The 12662-nt window shown below is 36.2% G+C and overlaps 1 pseudogene across 1 annotated transcript; it reads left to right on the top strand.

The window, feature by feature from the left end:
- The first annotated feature begins 2274 nt into the window (after window positions 1–2274).
- LOC149534655 (pentatricopeptide repeat-containing protein At1g74600, chloroplastic-like) lies at window positions 2275–12447 on the top strand (annotated as a pseudogene). The gene is made up of 6 exons (XR_016357551.1): window positions 2275–5052; window positions 6054–6326; window positions 6391–7764; window positions 9409–9430; window positions 11251–11396; window positions 11942–12447. The product of XR_016357551.1 is annotated as a pentatricopeptide repeat-containing protein At1g74600, chloroplastic-like (transcript).
- The last annotated feature ends 215 nt before the right edge of the window (window positions 12448–12662 follow it).

The raw sequence follows: 12662 nt of genomic DNA, 5'->3' as shown, positions 1-12662 counted from the left end.
TAGAACGTACTACTATTGTGTCTAGTTTCATTAACACTGAGGTAAAATCAATTTTATGATTATTATGGTATTAACTTATAAGGTTTAATCAAATGCATGTACCATATTAGGAATTATAATGCTTGGTTGTTTGAGGATTTTGAGACACATAGACATATTCTTCATTTCTCTAACCTTTTTGTTGCAACAAATATTCATTTGATGAAATACCATGGTAGAGGTCTCTTAACGAGAATTTGTGGAAAGTTCACGAATCTGATTACAAGGCAATACTTGACACAATAAGGGTTAGAGTTGATCTAGAAGGCTGTGTTGATCTAGAAGAATGATTCTACACTATCTAGCAGAATAATTTTTGAAATTTTTGTATATATCTTATGCAAAATATTGTAACTTCGCTATCATGTGCATATTTAGATGCCAAATTTTATATATAGAAAGGGAGAAGAAATGTAAAATATGCATATTTAGATGCCAAATTTTGTATATAGAAACTGAGAAGAAATACAAAATGTGCATATTCAGATGCCAAATTTTGTATATAGAAACTGAGAAGAAATGTAAAATGTTCATATTCAAATGCCAAATTTTGTAGATAATTTTTATCACTTGAATATGAGTTTATTTCCATTATAACAAAGGTCTACCATTCACTAAGAAACACTGCAAGTTTTAGCATCAAGTGAGAATTCTATGCCAAATCAAATCCATTTGGAATCTCTCAGAACCGAGATAGGTTACTATAGCATTCATCAACATGGTCATGGAGCATTTAATAGTTTTTCTATAGCCCTCACGAGCTCCAATATATGACCATTAGAAGATGGCAGCTGAAAAGCACTTAGTGCACCTTGGAGACACTCTGGTGTATAGTGGGCACGATTGTTCTAGACATTCTGCACCAGAAACAAGGGTATCCCTAAGGTTCACTAGTCCATCTAGATATAATGGAACAATCAAGTCAATGCCACAATGAACGGTTAGAAATATATGCAATGTTTCTCCAATTCACAAAGCAACACTGCAAGTTTTGGCATCAAGCAAGAATCTTATGCCAAATCAAATCCATTTGGAATCTCTCAGAACTAAGATAAGTTACTATAGGATTTGTCAACATGGTCTTGTACCATCTAAGATTTTTTCTATAGCCCTCATGAGCTCCAAGATATGACCATTACATATGATAGCTGAAAAGTGCTTAATGCACCTTGGAGACACTTTGGTGCATGGTGGGTGCAATTCTAGACACTTCACAACTGAAACAAGGGTGTTTCTAGGGTTCACCCATCCATCTAGAGCTAATAGAATAGTTGAATTGATGCCATGATGAATGGTTGGAAAGATATGCATTGTTTCTCCAATTCATTAAGTAACACTACAAGTTTTTTCATCAAGAGAGAATGATATGCCAAATCAAATCCATTTGGAATCTCTCAAAATTGAGACTAGTTACTATAGGTTCATCAACACGGTCTTGAACCATCTAACAATTTTAATGGTTATTATTTTTTTCTAAATTAATCAATTATCATTTCAATTATTATTGTTTTCTAACTTCATAAATCAATGTAAACAATAAGACTGGAAAAGTGGGTTATGACAACCAATCATACTTCATTTTCATATTTTTGTCATAGTCTTTGAAATCCAAGAATTTGAAATGATAATAAATTGGTATATCAAAATTCTGAGGCCAAATATTCCATGGTGGATTCAATGTAAAATAGATGTTGAGAATGCATCCAAGAAATTATAATGTGTCTAAAAATACCATCCTTCTTATATCCACCTATATTGCAATTTCAAATTGGTTGCTATCAACTTAGGTTAATCTAGCACAAAACCATTCGAGATATTGTGAAAGTAAAGGAGCCTAAGTCAAATTGAGAGGACTAGTGTGACAATTTCTGAACAACTTGACAAAAAATAAATAACATCTTATAATGCTTTAAATGTAGAACAAATCTCTCATACCAACAAATAAAAAGAACTTAGATGTCATAACTTTTATTTGATAGTTCTTTTCAACCAAATAAACTAACAAATAAAAAGAACTTAGATGTCATAACTTTTATTTGATAGTTCTTTTCAACCAAATAAACTAACATAAGAAATCAGAACTATAATTTAAATGAACTTTTAAAAAAACTATCTAAGAATTAAGAATTTATCACTATTTAAGTTTGACAATTCAACTAAGGGCAAATACAAATCTGTAAACTATGTTAAGAATGTCAAGAATTTGATTAAATATTCTAATTTGTTATTGTGTTTCACTAGGGTAAATTCATTTGAAGGGCAAATACAACATAAATTTGACATTAAAGCAAAGCAAGAGGCAGGCTCAGTGAGGAGGAATGATTGATGCATTATACGCCTCGCTCGAGACGTTTATCCTGCAACGATGGTCTACCATTGCCAACGTCACTCTATGAATCTGCACATTTTCTACGCTCCAATTACAATCATAAAAAGTCGATGCCATCCACTACAAATCTTCAATTACTTCAGATCCGCATTCTCAAAAACGCGATTTTACAAGGGAATGAAGTGCATTCTTTCATGGCTTCCCGGGGTTTTCAGAGCAAGTTGATTATTAACATGTATGCCAAGTGCGGAAATTTGATGGATGCTCGTAAAGTGTTTAACTACATGAAAGACCGAGACAAAGTCTCATGGAATATGATCATTGCAGCATACCAGAGTCATGGTTTTCCTCACGACTCACTCACACTTTTTCATCAAATGCAACTAACAGGTTTCCAACCCGATCAGTTCACATTTGCAAGCATACTTCCAGCCTGTGCTAAAATAGGAGCTTTGGAACACGGTATACACATCCATCAGAGTATAAAGGAGGCGGGATTTTCCTCCGATGTTGTAGTTGCAAGTGCCCTGGTGGACATGTATGCAAAATGTGGAAGCATGGACAAAGCACGTGAACTGTTTGACACAATGCCTCAGAGAAATATGGTTTCATGGACTGCAATGATTGTGGGATATTCACAAAATGGATTTGTTGAAAAAGCCTTGGAAACATTTAACAAAATGCAGCTCGCAGATGTAAAGCCAGACTCTTTGACCTTTTCCTCCATCCTCCGAGCCTGTGCTCAAATTGGAGCTCTGGAACAGGGCACGTACATCCATCAATGCATAATTGAATGTGGATTGTTATCAAATGTTTCCGTTGCAAGTGCGCTGGTAGACATGTATGTGAAATGTGGAAGCATAGAGAAGGCGCGCAAAGTGTTTCACGGAATGCCTGAAAGAGATGTGATCTCATGGACGGCAATGATTGTAGGATACACACAAAATGGATTTTTGCAGAAGGCTTTAGAAACTTTCAAGCAAATGCAATTAGCAGGTGTAAAGCCAGACTCCACAACCTTTGCCAGCATCCTCCCAGCCTTTGGCAAAATGGGAACTCTGGACCAGTGTATGGAATTTCATCAAAGCATTACGGAAGGAGGGTTTTTGTCAGATCTTGTAGTTGTTAGTGCAGTGGTAGACATGTTTGCAAAATGTGGATGCACAGAAAAAGCAAGTGAAGTGTTTAACAAAATGCCTAGGAGAAATGTGGTCTCTTGGAATGCCATGATTGCCGGATATGCGCATAATGGATTTGTTGACAAGGCTTTAGAAATTTTCAAACAAATGCAGCTGACAGGTGCAAAACCAGATTCCACAACCTTTGCAACTATTCTCCCACCCTGTGCCAAAATAGGAGGTTTAGAACAGGGTATGGATATACATCGAAGCATCATGGAAGAGGGATTTTTCGCAGATGTTGTAGTGGCAAGTGCCCTGATAGACATGTATGCAAAATGTGGGAACATAAACAAGGCATATAAGTTGTTTGACAAAATGCCTCAAAAAAATGTGGTTTCATGGAATGTTATGATTGCTGCAAATGCACGAAGTGGTTATGTTGAAAAGGCCTTCAGATTTTTTAAGCAAATGCAACTGGCAACTGCAAAGGCGGACTCCTCAACCTTTGCCAGCATCCTTCCTGCCTGTGCTCAAATTGGAGGTTTGGAACAGGGTATGGACATCCATCAAAGTATAACTGAAAACGGGTTGTCGTCAGATGTTGTAGTTGCAAGTGCCCTAGTCGACATGTATGCAAAATGTGGAAGAATAGACAAAGCGCGCGAACTGTTTGACAGATTGCCTCAACGAGACGTGGTCTCCTGGACTGCAATGATTGTAGGATATATACAAAATGGATTGGTTGAAAAGGCTCTAAAAACTTTTACCCAAATGCAATTGGCAGGTGTAAAGCCAGACTCTACAACCTTTGCCAGTGTCCTTCCAGCCTGTGCCAGTATGGGAGTTTTGGAACAGGGTATTAACATTCATCAAAACATAATTGAAAATGGAAATATGTCAGATGCGGGAGTTTTGAATGCCCTGGTTGATATGTATGCAAAATGTGGAAGCATGGACAAGGCGTGCCAAGTATTTGACAAAATGCCTCATAGAAATGTGGTCTCATGGAATGCCATGGTTGCAGGATATGCACAAAATGGATTGTGCGACAATGCTCTCAGAATCTTTGAATTGATGAAGAACTCTGGAACATATCCTGATGTTGTAAGCTTTACTTGTGTTCTATATGCATGCAGCCATGCAGGTTTAGTTAACGAGGGCTGTACACACTTCAACCACATGAGTAACCATTATTACATTACACCCATGGTTGATCATTATATTTGCATGGTTGACCTCCTTGGCCGTGCTGGCTATCTTGAGGACACCCTAAATTTTATCATTAAAATGCCTGTTAAACCATTGGTGGCTGTATGGATGTGTTTTCTCGGTTCTTGCAGATTACATATGAATATAGGCTTAGGAGTATTTACAGCAACCCTAATTTTTGATTTGGACCCTGAAAGTGTTGCGACATATGTTCTTCTCTCAAACATCTATGCGGAAGTGGGCAGGTGGGGTGAGGCTCAAATGGTAAGGAGATTGATGAAAGATAGAGGAATCAAGAAGATCCCTGGATGTAGTTGGATTGAAGGCCATAAAACGGTACATGCTTTTTGTGTATGAGAAACTGGATTGGGAGATGAAAGCAGCAGGGTTTTTCCAGATTCAAGACAATCACTTAATGACATGGAAGTGGAGGGAAAAAGAGTTATTTCTCTGCCATCACAGTGAGAAGCTGGCAATTGCCAAATACGCCCCTTGGAACAACTATTAGAATTTTATAAGAATCTTCGTGTATGTGCTGATTGCCACACTGTGAGAAAATTCATTTCCAAGGTTATAGCAAGAGAAATTATTCTGAGAGATGCAAACCGTTTCCCTCATTTTAAACAGGATCACTGTTCTTGTGGAGAATATTGGTGATAATAAACCAAGCAAGCTGAAAAAAGGCTTGCACCATACAGACCTCAATGACAATGAAGTTACAAAGTTTTCTTTTCAGTTTTTTAAAAGTTACATTTTGAGTATTTGCCAATCTAGCTGTTTGCTTAGGAAATTTAGATGCATAGTACAATTTTAGATCACTGATTATATATGCTGTTAGGGTATTCATCAAAGGCCTTTCATGTGATAACATGGATGTTTCATTCATTTTTTCAGGGGACCTGCATTTGTGTATGGATTGGAAAGCTGGAGGAGATGGAGACTAAGGGGAAGACAAAAGTTGAGGAACACTTAAATTAAATAGATATTCTTGACCAGCAGAAAATGGAGGGAAGACGGCTCACAATCAACCCTTGTAACTTCATGCAGTTCTTTTATTTTGAATCATTTCATCATTTTTCTTTGGCCTTGGTTGGTCATTTGAGCTTGAAGACCAAATTGTACCAGATTGATTGTGTAATTTTATGCAAGTGCGTGTAGATATTGTATTATATATGATTAAATATTCTTTTGCATCTGTTTCGAGTTCACAAATATTGATTGTATTTTATTTCATTCTATTTAATTTTAGTCTATAAATGAAAATTAAATAACCTAAAAATTATGTTTAGATATGAAAAGAAGGAATCTCTTATCTTCACAAGAGTGTAGATTATCTGTTTGATGAAATGCCTCAGAGAAATATGGTATCATGGACTGCAATGATTGTGGGATATTCACAAAATGAATTTGTTGAAAAGGCCTTGGAAACATTTAAGAAAGTGCAGCTGGCAGATGTAAAGCCAGACTCTTCGACCTTTTCCTCCATCTTCCGAGCCTGTGCTCAAATTGGAGCTCTGGAACAGGGCATGGACATCCATCAATGCATAATTGAATGCGGATTTCTTTCAAATGTTTCAGTTGCAAGTGCGCTGGTAGATATGCATGTGAAATGTGGAAGCATAGAGAAGGTGCGTGAAGTGTTTCATAGAATGCCTGAAAGAGATGGGGTCTCGTGGACTGCAATGATCGTAGGCACAAAATGGATTTTTGGAGAAGGCTTCAGAAACTTTAAAGCAAATGCAATTAGCAGGTGTAAAGCCAGACTCCACGACCTTTGTGAGCGTCCACCCAGCCTTGGGCAAAATGGGAACTCTGGACCAGTGTTTGGCATTTCATCAATGCATTACAGAAGGGGGGGTTTTGTCAGATATAGTAGTTGCTAGTGCTATGGTAGACATGTTTGCAAAATGTGGAAGCGCAAAAAGAGCAACTGAAGTGTTTGACAAAATGCCTAGGAGAAATGTGGTCTCGTGGAATGCCATGATTGCAGTATATGCACATAATGGATTTTTTGACAAGGCTTCAGAAATTTTCAAACAAATGCAGCTGACAGGTGTAAAGCCAGATTCCACAACCTTTACAACTATTCTCCCAGCTTGTGCCAAAATGGGAGGTTTAGAACAGGGTATGGATATACATTGGAGCGACACGGAAGGGGGATTTCTCCCGCAGATGTTGTAGTGGCAAGTGCCCTGGTAGACATGTATTTAAAATGTGGGAACATAAACAAGGAATATAAGTTGTTTGATAAAATGCATCAAAAAAATGTGGTTTCATGGGATGTTATGATTGCTGCAAATGCACAAAGTGGTTATGTTGAAAAGGCCTTCAGATTTTTTAAGCAAATGCAACTGGCAACTGCAAAGGCGGACTCCTCAACCTTTGCCATCATCCTTCCTGCCTGTGCTCAAACTGGAGCTTTAGAACAGGGTATGGACATCCATCAAAGTATAATTGAAAACAGATTGTCGTCAGATGTAGTTGCAAGTGCCCTAGTAGTTGACATGTATCCAAAATGTGGAAGAATAGACAAAGCGCTTGAACTGTTTGACAGATTGCCTCAACAAGACGTGGTCTCCTAGACTGAAATGATTGCAGGATATATAAAAAATGGATCGGTTGAAAAGGCTTTAAAAACTTTTACCCAAATGCAATTGGCAGGTGTAAAGCCAGACTCTACAACCTTTGCCAGTATCCTTTCAGCCTGTGCCAACATGGGAGTTTTGGAACAGGGTATGGACATTCATCAAAACATAATTGAAAATGGAAATATGTCAGATGCGGGAGTTTTGATTGCTCTGGTTGATATGTATGCAAAATGTGAAGGCATAGACAAGGCACATCAAGTATTTGGTAAAATGCCTTATAGAAATGTGGTCTAATGGAATGCCGTGGTTGTAGGATATGCACAAAATGGATTTTGCAATAGTGCTTTCAGAAACTTTGAATTGATGAAGCACTCTGGAACACATCCTGATGTTGTAAGCTTTACTTGTGCTCTATATGCATGCAGCCATGCAGGTTTAGTTAATGATGGCCGTACATACTTCAATCCTAAGTCACAAGGTTCGAATTCGAATTCGAGTTCGGCAACTATAAAATTCGAATGAAGTTCGGGAAAGAGTAAAAATTCGGAAAAAAATTCGAATCAAATTCGCCTTATACAATTTTAATTATTTTCTAGATGTATGTAATATATCTTATCAATTATCAAAATAGTAAAAATTGCTAAATAGATCTCACAACTTCATAACCCTGATGAGGCATTTATTAAGTACAAAACATAAGAAACATGTGAAATCACAATAGCAAAGATATTTTCAATCAAAAGTCAAGACTTCATAGCTTCAAGAAAGCTCGAAGTCATCAAGAGCACTTGGCTCAGATGGTGTAGTATCATCATCAGTATCACTACCCAATTCTTCCTCAAAAAAGTCAGGCTCATCTGCGTCTGGTACTGCTATGTCTTCCAAAGTCTGTTGTTGTGAAGATGACTCATTTGTTGATTTGTTCATAAGCAATTTTAAATTGCTGCGAACATAGACAAGATCTCCCAACTTTCCAGACAACAACTTGTTCCTCTTTTTGGAATGGATGTGGTCAAAGCAACTCCAATTTCTCTCACAAGCTGATGAACTTGCTCCTTGACTCAAAATTCGAATGGCAAATCGCTGAAGTTCAGGAGTTTCTGCCCCATAGCTCATCCACCATCTATAACTAGGTACCTCATCTCGTGTCATATCATATTTGGCTGCTGCTATTCCAAACATCCCTTCTGCTTTTATGTATTTCCAACATTGTTCTCTAATTAGAGATGCAATTGTTGGATCTGGTTCAAATCTACTAATGGCTTCATAAAACCCTGCCATAATTTCAGCATCACCTTGTCTATCAATGTGAAATAGTTTAGGCTCCAAATAGCAAGCTGCTGCATGTAAAGGAGTGTGCATCATTTTCCATCTTGAATCAATAGTCTCCCATATCTCTATGTACTCTGCTTCCACATTATTTAGTGCTCTCTGAATAGCTTCCTTGCAACGGTCCATGCTTTCATAAAGCATTCCAAGGCAAGGAGTGTCACCATCAACCATGCGGAGCACGTCAACAATTGGACTACATATATTTAAAACCTTTGCCCCACTTTCCCAAAAGCTACTATTTAAAACAATTTGCTCTATCATCTTCCCCTTACCACTTTTTGAGAGAGTTGAATTTTCCCACTCATTGGAACAAATTACAAATCTTAAAGCCGCTTTCTTTTCAACCACTCATCTCAAAGTGATATAAAATGAAGCAAATCTTGTATCACAAGGCCTCAACAACTCTCTAGATGCATGCTGCCTGTAAAGGCTCAATGTGAGACGATGATTTCGTATGAAATTCACAACTTCTCTTCCTCTATGAATTACTTCATGTATCCAAGGGAATTTTGCCAAATCATGAAGCAACAAATCCAAACAATGAGCTGCACATGGACTCCAATAAATTTTTGGGTACTTCTCTACAATCAGCTTGCCAGCTCCCACACAATTTGCTGCACTATCAGTAACCACTTGAACCACATTTGCAACCCCTACTTCAAGAATTGCTTCTTCTAATATCTGAAATATATATTCAGAAGTTTTTTTATGATTCATAGTGTCAATAACCTTCAAGAATACAACACCTTCAGGACAAGACACTAAAACATTAATCAATGGTCTTTGACAGATATCCGACCATCCATCACTCAATATAGTGCACTCTGTTGCCTTCCAAGAGGCTTTGACCACATCTAATTTATCAGTCACTCTATCTTTTGACCTCTCTAAGAGAGTTGTTCTCAAAGCCTCAGAAGGAGGAGGTATGTACCCTTTGCCAAACTCTCCAGCCTTTTGAAATACAACACGATAAAGTGGATTTCTAGCTACATTGAAAGGAATTGCACTAGTATAGAATAAATCAGCTAGTAAATCATCAACTACTTGTTTCTTACATGGTTTCCAAAAGCTATTCAGAGTTCCGCTCTCTTTTGTTGCCTTTACAACCTGAGGTAGACATGAAGATGATGGTATAGTTGATGTGAATCTAGAGACGTCTTCAATTCTTTGTTTCTTTTGTGCCTTCTTCATCTTTTGAGCAATAGAAGACGAATGCTCTTTCTCTAAAATCGCCCTAAGCTCTTGGTCACACCTGGACATGCAGTAACACCCCCACCTTTACCTGCTGTAATACCAAGCAAGTGATCCATGACCCTTGTTAAACTTCCAGTAATAACTTTCGGACACAAGTTACACTGAGCTTTATTAGGACCGTTTTGAGTCACATGTTTCACGCCTCCGAAGTTGATTTGTGGGAAGCCATATTACAATCTATAAAATAAAAAACAAAATAATATATTATTATTTCAAACTTTAAAACAAAATAATTCAATAAATAATTTAAAAATGTTAATTTAGAATTAAACATGTTAAAGTTCAACTTTTTACACTAATAATTATATTATTTAAACTAATAATTATATTATTTAAAAATTGAAATATACATTTACTAAACATAATATAATATATCTATTTATTTATTAAATTATAATAAAAATTATAAACTTACAAAGCAAAATAAAGTAAACATATTAATATATATCTAATCGACTCTAAACTCTAATATTTTAAAAGTTTTCCAAATTATGTTAATTACAAATTAATATATCACTATTTTAAGTCAATTTTAAAAAATAAATCAAATATTGAATTAACTATTACAAAATAGATTACAAAGAATTATAAAAAGATTAAATTTTTTATAAACTATATAAAATGAAATAAATTTTTTATACAAATTATATTAATAAAAAATTATATAAAATGAAATAATTTTTTTATACAAATTATATTAATAAAAAACTATATACAAATTTTATATCTAAAAAATATATTAAAAAAACAAAACTAAATATAAACTTAATACCTATTGAAAATAAAAACTTATACATATTATTACAAAGTTATAAATCTACAAATAAAACTAGATCATATTATTACAAATAACAACTATTGAAATTGCGAAAAATTGGATCATATTATTACAAAGTTGTTACTATTGAAATTGCAAAAAATTGGATATATCGCAGGACGTTCAAGGCGGGCACGACAAGGGTTCAGACGTTCACCCAGGCAGGCACGAGAGGGGTTCAGACGTTCACCCAGGCTAGGAGAGGGAAAACAACGATGAACACAGGATGTAGGAGAGGAGTTAAATGCCGCTTCAACAAAAAATGTCGCTGGACAAACGTTTCAGAAAACGCAGCCTCAACAAACTCCTCATTTGCATTGGATTTTCTTCTTATTTGCATAGGATTTTATAGGCGTTTTTGCTCGACAATACCCTACAAACTCTGCCGGCAATTTCTAAATTTACTTGACGAAGTCCGTTTTTGGCAGTCGAATGAATGGCAGATTTGAATGAAATTTTAAGGCAAGTTTCAAATTCGGCAATATCCGAATATCAAGCTTGATATTCGCCGAATCTTGTGACTTAGCTTCAATCACATGAGTAACCATTATTACATTACACCCATGTTTGCATGGTTGACCTCCTTGGCCAAGCCGGCTATCTTGAGGACATTCTAAATTTTATCATTAAAATGCCGGTTAAACCAGTGGTGGTTGTATGGAAGTGTTTTCTTGGTTCTTGTAGATCACATATGAATATAGGCTTATGTAATGGACACCCAGGAATGCCCAAAAGCTGAATCAACTGCTGAAATTATATTAATTCTAAAAATGCTGCAATCAATTACAAAGAGATGTATTCCAAAGGCCAAACCCTAAGGGAATGACGTCTAGAATGTTACAATAGAGAATGAACGTCCTCTATTGCCAAAAAAAGAGTGTGATTCACACATCCAAGCTCTTATCAAATGCAAGTCATAATCATTCGATACAATAATCTGATGATCAGCAATGAGACTTTCAGCCTTATTTATCCTTTTCTTCATCCTTCTGGAAGGAACTAAACATTAATTAATTGCAAGAGCTAGAAGCTTCCTCCTTCCAATAATTATTGCATACCTTAGAAATTCCTCCTTGGCAATAATTAATTAAATCACGAGAGGCTTCCGTCCTTCCAATAATTAATACATACCCTAGAAGCTTTTAATACAAAGTCGCCTTTTAATTTTTAATTGAATGACTTTAATTTTTCTTATCCTCCACTTAGATTTTGGAGAACATGAAGGCCAAAAGATGGGATCATTACAGCTTAGGAGTATTTACAGCAACCCTAATTTTTTATTTGGACCCTAAAAGTGTTTTGACTTATGTTCTTCTCTCAAACATCTATGCAGAAGTGGGCAGGTGGGGTGAGGCTCAAATGGTAAGGAGATTGATGAAAGATAGAGGAACCAAGAAGATCCCTGGATGTAGTTGGATTGAAGGCCATAAAACTATACATGCTTTTTGTGTATGAGATGGATCACAACCACAAACGGAAGAGATCTAGATCAATCCAATGTTGGAGAAACTGACTTGGGAGATGGAGGCAGCAGGTTTTTTTTCCAGGTTTAAGATAATCACTTAATGACGTGGAAGTGGAGGAAAAAAGAGTTATATCTCGGCTATCACAGTGAGAAGCTGGCAATTGCCAAATATGCCCCTTGAAACAACGCCCCTTGGAACAACTATTAGATTGTTTAAGAATCTTTGTATATGTGCCGATTGCCAAACTGTGAAAAAATTCATTTCCAAGGTTAAGCAAGAGAAATTATTGTGAGAGATGCAAACCGTTTCCATAATTTTAAAAAGGTTCAATCTTCTTGTGGAGAATATTGGTGCTATTAAACAAAGCAAGCTGAAAAAAAGGCTTGCACCATACAGACCTCAATAACAATCAAGTTAAGTTTTGTTTTCAGTTTTTAAAAAGTTACATATTGAGTATTTGCCAATCTAGCCGTGGGCTTAGTAAACTTAGATGCATAGTGCAATTTA

The sequence above is a fragment of the Cupressus sempervirens genome, chromosome 10, assembly GCF_028749045.1.
Source record: "Cupressus sempervirens isolate cs-2001-9-10 chromosome 10, ASM2874904v1, whole genome shotgun sequence".
Taxonomy (NCBI): domain Eukaryota; kingdom Viridiplantae; phylum Streptophyta; class Pinopsida; order Cupressales; family Cupressaceae; genus Cupressus; species Cupressus sempervirens.
Note: the sequence above shows the minus strand (reverse complement) of the source record. Positions and strands in the feature narration are given on the sequence as shown.